We start from the raw sequence: 13,389 nt of genomic DNA on the forward strand, positions 1-13,389 counted from the left end.
TCAGGGGAGAAGAGCCTTGGTGAGAGAGGTAAAAAAGAACTCAAAGATCACTGTTGCTGAGCTCCAGAGGTGCAGTCTGGAGATGGGAGAAAGTTGTAGAAAGTCAACCATCACTGCAGCCCTCCACCAGTCGGGGCTTTATGGTAGAGTGGCCCGACGGAAGCCTCTCCTCAGTGCAAGACACATGAAAGCCCACATAAAGTTTGCTAAAAAAACACCTGAAGGACTCCAAGATGGTGAGAAATAAGATTCTCTGGTCTGATGAGACCAAGATAGAACTTTTTGGCCTTAATTCTAAGCGGTATGTGTGAGAAAACCAGGCACTGCTCATTACCTGTCCAATACAGTCCCAACAGTGAAGCATGGTGGTGGCAGCATCATGCTGTGGGGGTGTTTTTCAGCTGCAGGGACAGAACGACTGGTTGCAATCAAGGGAAAGATGGGATATCCTGGACGAAAACCTTCTCCAGAGTGCTCAGGACCTCAGACTGGGCCGAAGGTTTACCTTCCAACAAGACAATGACCCTAAGCACACAGCTAAATAACGAAGGAGTGGCTTCACAACAACTCTGTGACTGTTCTTGAATGGCCCAGCCATAGCCCTGACTTAAACCCAATTGAGCATCTCTGGAGAGACCTAAAAATGGCTGTCCACCAACGTTTACCATCCAACCTGACAGAACTGGAGAGGATCTGAAAGGAGGAATGGCAGAGGATCCCCAAATCCAGGTGTGAAAAACTTGTTGCATCTTTTCCAAAAAGATTCATGGCTGTATTAGATCAAAAGGGTGCCTCTACTAAATATTGAGCAAAGGGTCTGATACTTAGGACCATGTGATATTTCAATTTTTCTTTTTTAATAAATCTGCAAAAATGTCAACAATTCTGTGTTTTTCTGTCAATATGGGGTGCTGTGTGTACATCAATGAGGAAAAAAATGAACTTAAATGATTTTAGCAAATGGCTGCAATATAACAAAGAGTGAAAAATTTAAGGGGGTCTGAATACTTTCCATCCCCATTGTACGTAAAGCCGTGACTCCAGTGCTGTAGGAGGTGATTTCACCACCACAGTTAAAAAATAGAGCATATATGCCGAAGCAAGGGGGCAGGGGTGGAGGAGTGATTTGCTCCTAACATTAGAGGCGGATTGCCACCATGCATCGGCATATATTTTTTAGGCACAGATTGCGTAAAAAATGTTTTATTTTTACTATGTTTTATTGTATTTGCTTTGCAGGTATGGTATGTCTTGCTGTTATACTGTAATGTTACTTTGTTTTATTGTTAACCATCATTTGCTTAGCAGGTACGCTATTCAGGTGCAGCACTGATTTATTTATCTTGACAGCAACAGAGTTTGCTCCCACAATTCGTAAATCAGCGACTCCAGCGCTGTAGGAGGTGATTTCACCACCATAGTTAAAACAAAAATAGTGCATGTATGCCCATCATTAGAAGTGGGTGGATGAAGGGTGGTATTCCAATGGTGGGAAAATCTCTTTTTTTTCGTTCAGCCGACAGGCTGCGTGAAAAAAAGAACATTACAATATATGCCCAACAAGGACCAGCCACGTACTGGTATGTTGCTGGACTTTGAGTGGTTATACCAGAATGATGCCTGCAGGTTTAGGTATCATCTTGGTATCATTCTTTTCAGCCAGCGGTTGGTTTTCATGTAAAAGCAATCCTAGCGGCTAATTAGACTCTAGACTGCTTTTACAAGCAGTGGAGGGAACTCCCCCCTCCCACCATGTTCCATGGTTTTCTCGGGCTCACCTGTCCCAACAGGGAACCCGAGAATGCAGCCGGTGGCTCCACCGGCTGACCATAGAGTTGATCGGTGACCAATCATCTCTATGGCCTAAGAAACCGGAAGCTATGAGCATTTCATGACTTAGGTTTCAGCAGATATAAACAGCACCATTGGGAAAGCATTTTATCACACCGATCTTGGTGTGGTCAGATGCTTTGAGGGCAGAGGAGAGATTTAGGGTCTAATAGACCCCAATGTTTTCAAAAAAAGAGAACCTATCACTACCTATTGCTATCATAGGGGATATTTACATTCCCTGAGATAACAATAAAAATGATTAAAAAAATGAAAGGAACAGTTTAAAAATAAAATAAAAAAGCAAAATTAAATAATTATTAAAAATAAGCACCCCTGTCCCCCCTGCCAATGCGCAAAGGCGAACGCAAGCGTCTGTCTGGTGTCATATGTAAACAGCAATTGCACCATGCATGTGAGGTATCACCGGGAAGGTCAGATCGAGAGCAGTAATTTTAGCAGTAGACCTCCTCTGTAAATATAAAGTGGTAACCTGTAAAGGATTTTAAAGATTTTTTTAAAAATGTATGTAGTTTATCAGCGCTGCACGTTTGTGCGCAATTTTAAAGCATGTCGTGTTTGGTATCCATGTACTTGGCATAAGATCATCTTTTTTAGTTCATCAAACATTTGGGCAATATAGTGTGTTTTAGTGCATTGAAATAAAAAAAAAAAATTCCAAAAAAATTGCGTTTGAAAAATCACTGCGCAAATACTGTGTGAAAAAAAAATTGCAACACCCATCATTTTAATCTGTAGGGCCTTTGCTTTAAAAATATATATATAATGATTGGGGGTTCAAAGTAATTTTCTAGTAATTTTTTTTTTTCATGTAAACAAAAAGTGTCAGAAAGGGCTTTGTCTTCAAGTGGTTAGAAGAGTGGGTGATGTGTGACATAAGCTTCTAATGTTGTGCATAAAATGCCAGGACAGTTCAACCCCCCCCCCTCAAATGCCCCTTTTTTGGAAAGTAGACACCCCAAGCTATTTGCTGAGAGGTATGTTGTGTCCATGGAATATTTTATATTTTGCCACAAGTCTAGGGAAAATTACATTTTTTTTTTTACACAAAGTTGTCACTAAATGATATATTGTTCAAACATGCCATAGGCATTTGTAAAATTACACCCCAAAATACATTCTCTTAGCAAATACCTTGGGGTGTCTACTTTCCAAAATGGGGTCATTTGGGGGGGGGGGGGGGGGTTGTGCTATTTGGACATTTCAGGGCCTCCGTAACTGTGATAGGTAGTGAGGAGTAAAAATCACCATTTTACGCCCTTAGAAAGCCTGAAGGCGGTGATTGGTTTTCGGGGTTCTGTACATGACTAGGCTCCCAAAAAGTCTCACACATGTGGTATCCCCATACTCAGGAGAAGCATATTGTGGGGTGTAATTCCACATATAACCATGGCTTGTGTGAGCAATATATCATTTAGTGACAACTTTGTGTAATTTGTTTTTTTTTTGTCATTTTTCAATCACAAAAAAAATATTCAATGGGCTCAACATGCCTCTTAGCAATTTCCTTGGGGTGGCTACTTTCAAAAATGAGGTAATTTGGGGGGGGGGGGGGAGGTTTGTACTGCCCTGACATTTTAGCACCTCAAGAAATGAGATAGGCAGTCATAAACTAAAAGCTGCGTAAATTCCAGAAAATGTACCCTATTTTGTAGACACTATAACTTTTGCACAAACTAATAAATAAACGCTTATTGACATTTTTTGTTTTACCAAAGACATGTGGCTGAATACATTTTGGCCTAAATGTATGACTAAAATTTATTGGATTTTTTTTTATAACGAAAAGTAGAAAATATTTTTTTTTTCAAAATTTTCAGTCTTTTTCCGTTTATATCGCAAAAAATAAAAATTGCAGAGGCAATCAAATACCATCAAAAGAAAGCTCTATTTGTGGGGAAAAAAAGGATGCAAATTCAGTTTGGGTATTGCATGACCGCGCAATTACCAGGTAAAGCAGCACAGTGCCAAATTGTAAAAAGTGTTCTGGTCATTGAGCAGCCAAATCTTCCGGGGCTGAAGTGGTTAAAGCCCTTCCCAAAATGTTATCATTAGCTAGTACTCCCTAATGTTTATTAATTAGTTCATTGACTAATCTATGTTGTCTAGAATAAGACCAACTGAAATCATTAACATCCGGGTCTTTCACCCTCGGTGTCAATAAGGTTTTGCCATCCATATTTCCAGTATTTTGAATCACCTCCTCCAAAGCATTTTTCATATATCCCTTTTCCAGGAATCTGTTCTCTAGAATCAAGACCTGTGAAAAATAGTCTCGCCTCCTAGAGCAATTCCTCCTAATATGCTGGAATTGCCCTTTAGGTAAATCATTCAGCCATTGAGGTTGATGGCAGCTGCCAATAGGAGTGTATCTATTCTGATCGGTCTTTTTAAAAAAGGTTCTGCTCAGCAAAACACCCTGAGATACAGAAGGGGAGCCGCAGCGAAAACATCAGTGGGAGCATAAGTAATTTATTAAATCAATAAAAAACACTTACATCTAGGTAAGCAGATGACTATATCAATTGTGAAAGCTCTCTTTGTAATATCTACTTATGTCTGGAGTTGCTAATCCTCCGTGCTCCCTTTTCCTTGTGATTTGTGCAAATTTAATTCTCGTTTTTTTTATTATGTCAAATGTATTTTAACAATATTGTTTTAATTATTTTGAAAAAACTCTGTGGAATCCTTACTGGCAACATCTGGAATTTGTAAATTATTTTTGGAAGTACCATCATTTTAAACATATTTATTCTTCTGATCCATTAAAGTGGTTGTATACTTAATTTTTTTATTTCTTCCTTGACCTCATTGATTAATGGGATATAATTTGCCGGGAAGATTTTTTCAACCTTTGAAGTTAATTTAATTCCGAGATATTTTAGTTCTTCTTTTACCCATGTGAATGGAAATTCTTTTTGAAGAGACAGAACTTCCCTTTTCCCTAGTCCAATATTTAATATCTCTGTTTTTATCAGATTTATTTTGAAGTTTGACAGTTCCCCATATTCTTTTATTTCTTTCAGTATATTTGGCAGAGTCACTTTTGGGTTAGTTACATACATCAGGATGTAATCCAGCGTATGCCGCGATTTTGTGCTCTTTTTCTCCAACTCTCACCCCTCTCACATCCTGATTGTTTCCAAGTGTCGCCAGGAACGGTTCCAATGCCAATATATAAATAGTGGGGAAAGCGGGCAACCTTGCCGTGTTCCGTTCTGCATCGCGATCAAAGGTGAAAGTCTACCATTCACCTTTACCATTGCTGTTGGGCCGTTATATAGCTTTGTTACCCACTTCATCATTTTTTGTCCTAGTCCCAAATGCCGCAACGTGTCCATCATGAATCCCCAGTCTACCCTGTCAAATGCTTTCTCTGCATCTATTGACAGGAATAGAACTGGGGATTCACTTTGTTTACTCATATGTGACATCAATATTGTTTTTAAGCTATTGTCCCTTCCTTCTCTCCCCGGTGCAAATCCAGTCTGGTCAGGATTTATCCAAAGTGGAATTAATTTTTTTAGTCTAGTAGCTAAAATTTTAGCATAGAGTTTTGTGTCCACGTTCAACAGGGCAATAGATCTATAGCTTGAACAATTGGTTCTATCTTTCCCTTTCTTGAATAATATTGTAATGTGGGCTAATAGCGATTCTCGTCTTATTTCTTCTTCGTCTCCTATATTGTTCAGATATTCTTGCAACTTAGGGATCAGATGTTCTTGAAATTTTTTATAATATTTGACCGTGAACCCGTCTGGTCCTGGGCTTTTTCCTGCAGAAGTTTCTTTTAATGCCTGTTTTATTTCCTCTTGCGTTATTTTTTTTTCCAGCTCTTTTAATTGCGCAAGTTTTATTTTTGGTAAATTTGCTTTTTTTAAGTAGTCTTGTATCTTCTTTTTTCTTATATCTTCTTCAAGATGTATTTCCTGTTTTTTTATCGCATATAATGAGCTGAAGTATTTTTGAAATGCTAATGCAATATCCGTTGTCTTGTTTACCACTTCTCCTTTCTCATTTTTAATCTTCTCAATATAATTTAAAGACTTCTTTTTTTTATCATATTTTCAAGGTATTTTCCTGGCTTGTTATCCCATTTGAATCTCTCCTGTAGTACTCTATTATATTCTCTCCTCTCTTCTTGTTCCATCCATTCCTTTAATTGATCTCTTTTTTTGAATTAGAGTCCGATATGTTTCTTTATCTGATTGCTTTTTATGGCTTTGCTCCAGTTCATGTATTTCTTTTATAATTCTCATCATATTTTTTCTTCTTTCCTTCTTTTTTCTGCACCAATAGCTATTCATTTACCCCTGATGAGAGCCTTATGTGCCTCCCAGATAGTTGCTTTTGATAATTCTGGGGTATCATTCTCCTGAAAATATCTTTTGATCTCTTCTGTTATAATTTTTTTCTCCTTGTTCTCCTTGCAATTTAATTTTCAACGTTACTGGACTATGATCAGAAGCTGTTATTATTCCTATTTTTGTTTCTATTATTTCTTCCAAGCTTCTATGTTCAACCATGATATAGTCCAGCCTGGAATATGTTCCATGCACTGTTGAGTAGAAGGTATAATCTTTTGTATTTGGGTGTTGTATTCGCCATGGATCGACTAATTGGTATTCATATAGTTTTTCTTTTAATTTCCTTAGTTGTCTTACTTCTCTGTCTATTGCTATAGAGGTACTATCTAATCTATGGTCCATGGAGAAATTGAAGTCTCCAGCCAGTATTAATTTACCTTGTTTAAATTCCATTAAATCTTTTAATATTTCTATCAGATGTTTTTTGGGGTTTGTATTGGGACAGTATACATTAGCAAGTGTGTATTTTACACCCTGTATGGAGCCTATAAAAAAGAGGAAGCGTTCTTCTGGGTCCACTTTTCTTTGTTCTATTATGAAACAAAGCTTTTTCCCGATTCCAATAGCCACTCCTTTAGCCCTTCTTATTGGTGAATCTCCATAGAACCATGTTGGAATATTTCTTTAATACATTTTAATGTTTGAATTTTGGGTGATATGTGTCTCCTGTAGAAATATTATTTCAGCCTTGCTTCTATCCAGTTCTCAAAGTATTATATTTCTCTTCCCTGGGAAGTTTAATCCTCAGACATTATATGACAACATTTTTATACTATTCGTATTTTCCATTCCTATTTTATCCATGCACATCCTCCCGGGATCCCCCCGACCGGTCCGAGCAAAGGACCAGAAGAGGGGGACCCTCGAGCCGATGCACGAGGGATCCCTAACTTTGTTCCAGGATACTTGGCACTGTACCGACTTATGCAAACCAGACCCCTCCCTCCCTCTCCCCTCCCCTCCAATTTTCAATAAGGGTCTTAACATCCTTCTTCTTCTTAACGTTTCTTGGGATAGGTCTTGAAAAATTTGTATCCTGGCTTCTGCATATTCAATCAGTGGTTTTCCCTTCAGGTTCATCCAGATTTGATTTTTTTCTTTCCAGTTTTTAAATCGAACGATGATGTCTCTTGGTTTTTCCATCGAGAGCCCTTGGGGTCTTCTTATTCTGTGTACTCTTCCTATTTTTATTATATTAGATTCTTCTTTTCCTAGGATGGGGTTAAAAGTCATTCATTATTTCTATTAAATTTTCTGGTTGTGTAACTTCAGGGAGGCCTCGGATTCTCAAGTTTTTCCTTCGTTCTCTATTTTCTTGATCTTCTATTTTATAGGATTGTTCCTGTTGTTTCTTTTTTAATATGTTTATTTCACCCTTCAACTCTTTTATCATTTTTAAGTGGGAATCTACTTTAGTCTCCACTTCTTCCACTCTTGAGAGGATGTGTCCCAGATCGTTATGTATTGTTGTCATCTCTGCCTTCAGGGAGTTATCTAGTGCCGCAAACATTTTTTCCATGTCAGATTTTGTTGGTAATTGAGGTGCATGTTGGTCTTCCTCCCTTCCTCCTTCTTCTTCATCTTCCACTTCTAGTTCTTGTTCCATTCTGGGTTCTGAGAGTAGGCTAGTTTCAACTGTTGTCTTATTCAGACCCTTTTTATATTTTTTCTCCTTCTTCTCCTTTGTGTCTATCTGTCTGGCCTTTATACCCGGTTGTCTTTCTCCTTCACAATTTCCTTGCGATAAGTATCTGTTCATGTAGCCAGGGCTAGGGCCTAAGCTAGCCCGGGATGATTTAGCTACTGCACCGGCACTTTTTGTCGTTTTACCCCTTATCACAGCAAACAAACAGAGGGCAAAACCCCAACCACCTCTCCAAGTGTATGTTAGAATTATATCTCAGGGTCTAATTATCCGTTCTCCTTGTATACAGAGCTTCTATAGCCCATCACTTGGGAGAGGAAAAAAAACTCTCTCCAGTTGATCGTCTCTATGTCCTTCCAGTCCTAAGCAACCGATCAATTGTCATTCATTTTTTAACAGATAACCTCTGCTCATTATCCTTGGGTTACTCTGTTGCGGAAAACAGTTCTATAAGCCAGGAAAGAGAAATAAAAAAAAGAGAGAAAAAAGAAAAAAACTATCACGGAATATCACAGCATATCACAGCAAACCGCGACATATCCTTAACATGCAGATATGTATGATGATATATATACATCTATATTCCGTCCTTTTATATCATCTTTGGGTTCTTTCTTTTTTAGTATCACAGTGTCCCAATCACTTTTATAATTTCTCCTTTCCTTTTTCTCTTCTCTCCCCCCCTCAACCTTCCTCCTCCTCTTCCAATTTTCTCTTCTGCTTTTCTACTTTTCTCTTCCTCTTCTTCTTTCCTTTAGACATAAGTAGATATTACAAAGCAATAGTTTTGTCACAAATGATTGAGTGGACAAATGGAAATAGTGAAAAAAAGTGGGTGGAGATGGAAAACACAATAAGTAAAACCATATTGCACAAAAACATATGGATACCACGAAAGTTTTGATTATTGGATTCGGAAACTCACGAAATAACTAAAAATGTTTTCAAAATTTGGGATATAGTACACATGAAGAATGAATGGAGATACAATCCACCGTTATTAGCACTCACAGAAACACATTTTTTTACTCCAGGGAAGGAAATATTTGTAGGACAAGAAATAAGAAATCCACAACTGAAAGATATCACCACAAAAGGTAGGATTAAAACACGACTAGAATTAGAAGAAATTAACAGGTGGAAGATGAGTGAATGGAATTATTGCCAATTAAGACACCTAGTAAATACAATACCACATCCACTCAGAGAAGAAGAGAAATTAAGCCCTTTGGAAAAACTTTGTTTCACCAAAACGCCACTGAAAAATGGAATATCGAGAATCTATGGAATACTGGCTGACTTAGATGGACAAGAAAGACCTGAGTACATTAAACAATGGGAGAGAGAAATTAATTTAAAATTTGAAGATCAGAAAGTGGAAAAGATGATAGAAATGGGATACAATAATGCCTGGGATATGAAGACCATTGAAATGAACTATAAGCTGTTAGCAAGGTGGTACCTGACACCAGTAAGAACCCACAGATATCAACAAGAGAAAACACCCTTGTGTTGGAGAAAATGTGATCAAAGAGCAACAGTGACACATTGGGTGGGAGTGTCCAATAATAACGGAATACTGGCAAGAAGTTCTAAAAAAATATAGGGGAGATAACTGGTGAGAGAATGGAACAAAATATATGGACCTGCTTGTTTCGCGATCATAAAATACAAAAGAAACAATATATGAGATCAATGGTCCCAAAACTCCTGAATGCCGCAAAGGGTCTGATCCCAAAATATTGGCTAAAAAGTGGAAAACCAGATATAAGAGAGTGGTACGAAAAAATAGACTATTACTGTAAAATGGATTTGCTGAGAAACAGGGAGAGAAGAGATAACAAGTGTAATAGTCTCTGGGAGGGATGGAAATTATATAAAACCTCGGATATATATTTAGACAAGATGAAGGAAGGAGTAGGTATTGAGCTAGAATGATAAGGAATTTGGGAAGAAGCAAACCAGATAGAAGTGGGGGGAGGGCGGGAAGTTGGGGATAACTGATTGAGAGACAATGAAGGGATAGAGGAATTGTGGTAGTTATATATTTTTTTAACTTTTTGTAATTAAATAAACTAAATATTTGTTTGGAAAATCATCAAAGATAATCTTAAATAAATCCACAGTGATGTGAAAAATGAGAGGGGACAAATTTGATCTCCAAAGTTGATACAACGTCTCTCAGAAAACTTTTCGCTGAAGTGGAAAAAAAATAAATAAATAAATTTTAAAAATGGTGAAAAAAAAAGCGTGATCCTCTGACCCTCTGGACTGGCTGTCATGCATAGATCGTGGGAGCACACCGCGGGGTTCGGAGATGGTAACAGAGTCTCCCTCGGGCAGAGCAGCAAACCACGGGGATGTGAGGGAGGGTGTATATAACGCATTTCAGAGGCCCTGCCTCCTTTGTCAAGTATAACCAATGGTAGTGCAGGGGTGTTACTTATACCGGTGGCTAGAAGACGGTAAAACAAGTGGGAGAATTAGTATAATTTGACAGATATGAAGCAGCCAATCACTTGGCGGAGGCCAGATCACTGCATGACAGTTAAGACTCGAGTGAACTCGAGAAACACAACAGAGGGAGACAAGGCCAGAAGCCAACAACAAACATGTTACAGAAACAGATGTTGTTCCAATGAGTAAACCCTGTTTTAGGGGACACAATATTGGCGTTACGAAGAAACTGTTTTAAAATTACAATATAAAATAAAATATAAAACAGGATAGCTCAGGGGCACGTGACTTGGGGAGAAAAGATATATGTGTACACACAGAACCCAAACCTAAAGATCTTAAGGCTGCTTGTGTATTAGCTGCTGGTGGAATTGGGAAAAGCTAAGCACAAAAGAGTGTCCAAGAAAAAAAAATGGGGGACAATAACGCACACATGTCAAGACATAAAGTAATTCGTAATGAACACAATTTAAAAAGGTAGGGACGGGTGGCAGGTCACTAGGCATACATACGATGTACTATACAATTAACCACTTGACAACTGGGCACTTAAACCCCCCTCCTGCCCAGACCAATTTTCAGCTTTCAGCGCTGTCGCACTTTGAATGACAATTACTCAATCATGTAATACTGTACCCAAATGAATTTTTTGCCCTTTTTTTCATACAAATAGAGCTTTCTTTTGGTGGTATTTGATCACCTCTGGGTTTTTTATTTTTTGCGCTATAAATGAAAAAAGACCGAAAATGTTGAAAAAAAACGAATTTTTCTTAGTTTATGTGATAAAATTTAGCAAATTATTAATTTTTCTTCTGAAATTTGGGCCACAATTTATACTGCTACATATCTTTGGTAAAAATAACCCAAATTAGTGGATATTATTTGGTCTGTGTGAAAGTTAGAGAGTCTACAAGCTGTGGTGCAAATCATAAAAAATGAATCACACCTGATGTACTGGTGGCCTATCTCATTTCTTGCGACCCGAGCAAGCCAGGAAAGTACAAATACCCCCCAAATGACCCCTTTGTTGAAAGTAGACATTCCATGGTATTTAGTAAGATGCATTGTGAGGTTTTTGATGTTGTCATTTTTTTCCCACAATGAAGGCCCTGGAGCACCAGGACAATGGAAACGCCCACAAAGTGACCCCATTTTGGAAAGCTAACACCCCAACATATAATCTATGAGGCATAATGAGTCTTTTTTTTTCCAAAATTTTTTGGAAAATGTGGAAAAAAAATGAAAACGCATTTTTTTTACGCAAAGTTGTGCATTTATAAGATATTTCCAACACATAGCATGTACATAGCAAAAATGAAACCCCAAAATACATTCTGCTACTCCTCCTGAGTATGGCGATACCAAATGTGTGAGACTTTTACACAGCCTGGCCACATACAGAGGCCCAATATTGAAATAGCACCATCAGGCGTTCTAGGAGCATAAATTACACATCTCATTTTTCAACCACCTATTACACTTTTGAAGGCCCTGGAGCACCAGGACAATGGAAACGCCCACAAAGTGACCCCATTTTGGAAAGCTAACACCCCAACATATAATCTATGAGGCATAGTGAGTCTTTTGAACGGTTCATTATTTTCCAAAAGTTTTTGGAAAATGTGTAAAAAAAAATGAAAACGCATTTTTTTTACGCAAAGTTGTGCATTTATAAGATATTTCCAACACATAACATGTACATAGCAAAAATTACACCCCAAAATACATTCTGCTACTCCTCCTGAGTACTGCGATACCACATGTGTGAAACTTTTACACAGCCTGGTCACATACAGAGGCCCAACATGCAAGGAACACCATCAGGTGTTCTAGGGACACATAGCATTCACATACCAAGAATTACACCCCAAAATACATTATGCTGAGCAAAGAGTAAACAAAAGATTACCTGTGGTTGTAGTAGCGCAGTTGTACACAGGAGGATAGCACTGGTCCAGGCAGCAGGCAGGGACTTGGTCAGCAATAGCGAACGCAATTTTCCAGGCAACAGGCGGGAATACTGTCCATAGTCAGTACAGGCAGCAGGCAGGGATACTGTCCATATACAGTCCAGGGTCAGTGCAGGCAGAGATTGTCAGCAGTGCCAATATATTGGTCCTGGTATTAGGCAGGTCCATGTGGTGTGGTCAGTTCATGCGACAGGCAGAGGCATGATGGCATAGGTCCTACAGGCAGCAGGCAGAACTAGGGCCTCGTTCAGGACAGAATGGGGACAGGGGTAGAGGCTTCTCCCACCCAAATCTCTTTGAAGCCTCAGAGTCTCCAGACCCTAATCTAGGAATGAGAAAACAATTCTGGAGCCCCTCACATATGTGAGACCCCTGTGTTCTGAATCCCACTAGTCCACTGGCAGGGTACAAGATCAGTCCAAGAGGCAGGCAAGAGGCATGGTCAAACAGTCCAGGGTTGGTTCCAGATCAGGCAGATGTATGTACAGAATCGGTAGGCAGAAGCATGGTCGAATAACAGTCCAGGGTCAGTTCCAGATCAGGCAAAGGTATAAACAGAATCGGTAGGCAGAAGCATGGTCGAATAACAAGCCAGGGTCAGTTACAGAGCAAGCAGAGACATAAGGGGTTTGAAGGTAAATGGCAGGAAGTGAGGGTTATGTTTACCATACTTCACTAATAGTTTAGTGAAGTATGGTAATGGCGGAAACGGTCAACTATGCAGAGGCCTGGTTGGGAAGGACATTACGGACAATGATAAGTGGTGTCCCTTCTAACCCCTCATTTGGAGCACACCCGGCATTTTTTCTGACGTTTTTGGCCTGTTGGTCTGGGAGAGATTTTATTGGTAAAGTGGCGTTCAGAGAGTCTGCTAATTACATCGGATCTAATGTTTTCTGGTGGGCCGTTCGGGCATATAAGGGCAGTGGTGATTTCCTCCTGGTAGCCAAGGAAGGGTTTGGGTCTGTCAGTGGAGTTGCGATAAATTACATAGGTGTTGTATATGGCCAAATTAAATAAATAAATCAAAACTTTTTTATACCACTGGTATGTTCTTCTAGTGGAAAGGTAGGGTTCGAGCATCTGGTCGTTGAAGTTG

This window comes from Aquarana catesbeiana, linkage group LG01, assembly GCF_042186555.1.
Source record: "Aquarana catesbeiana isolate 2022-GZ linkage group LG01, ASM4218655v1, whole genome shotgun sequence".
NCBI classification, from domain to species: domain Eukaryota; kingdom Metazoa; phylum Chordata; class Amphibia; order Anura; family Ranidae; genus Aquarana; species Aquarana catesbeiana.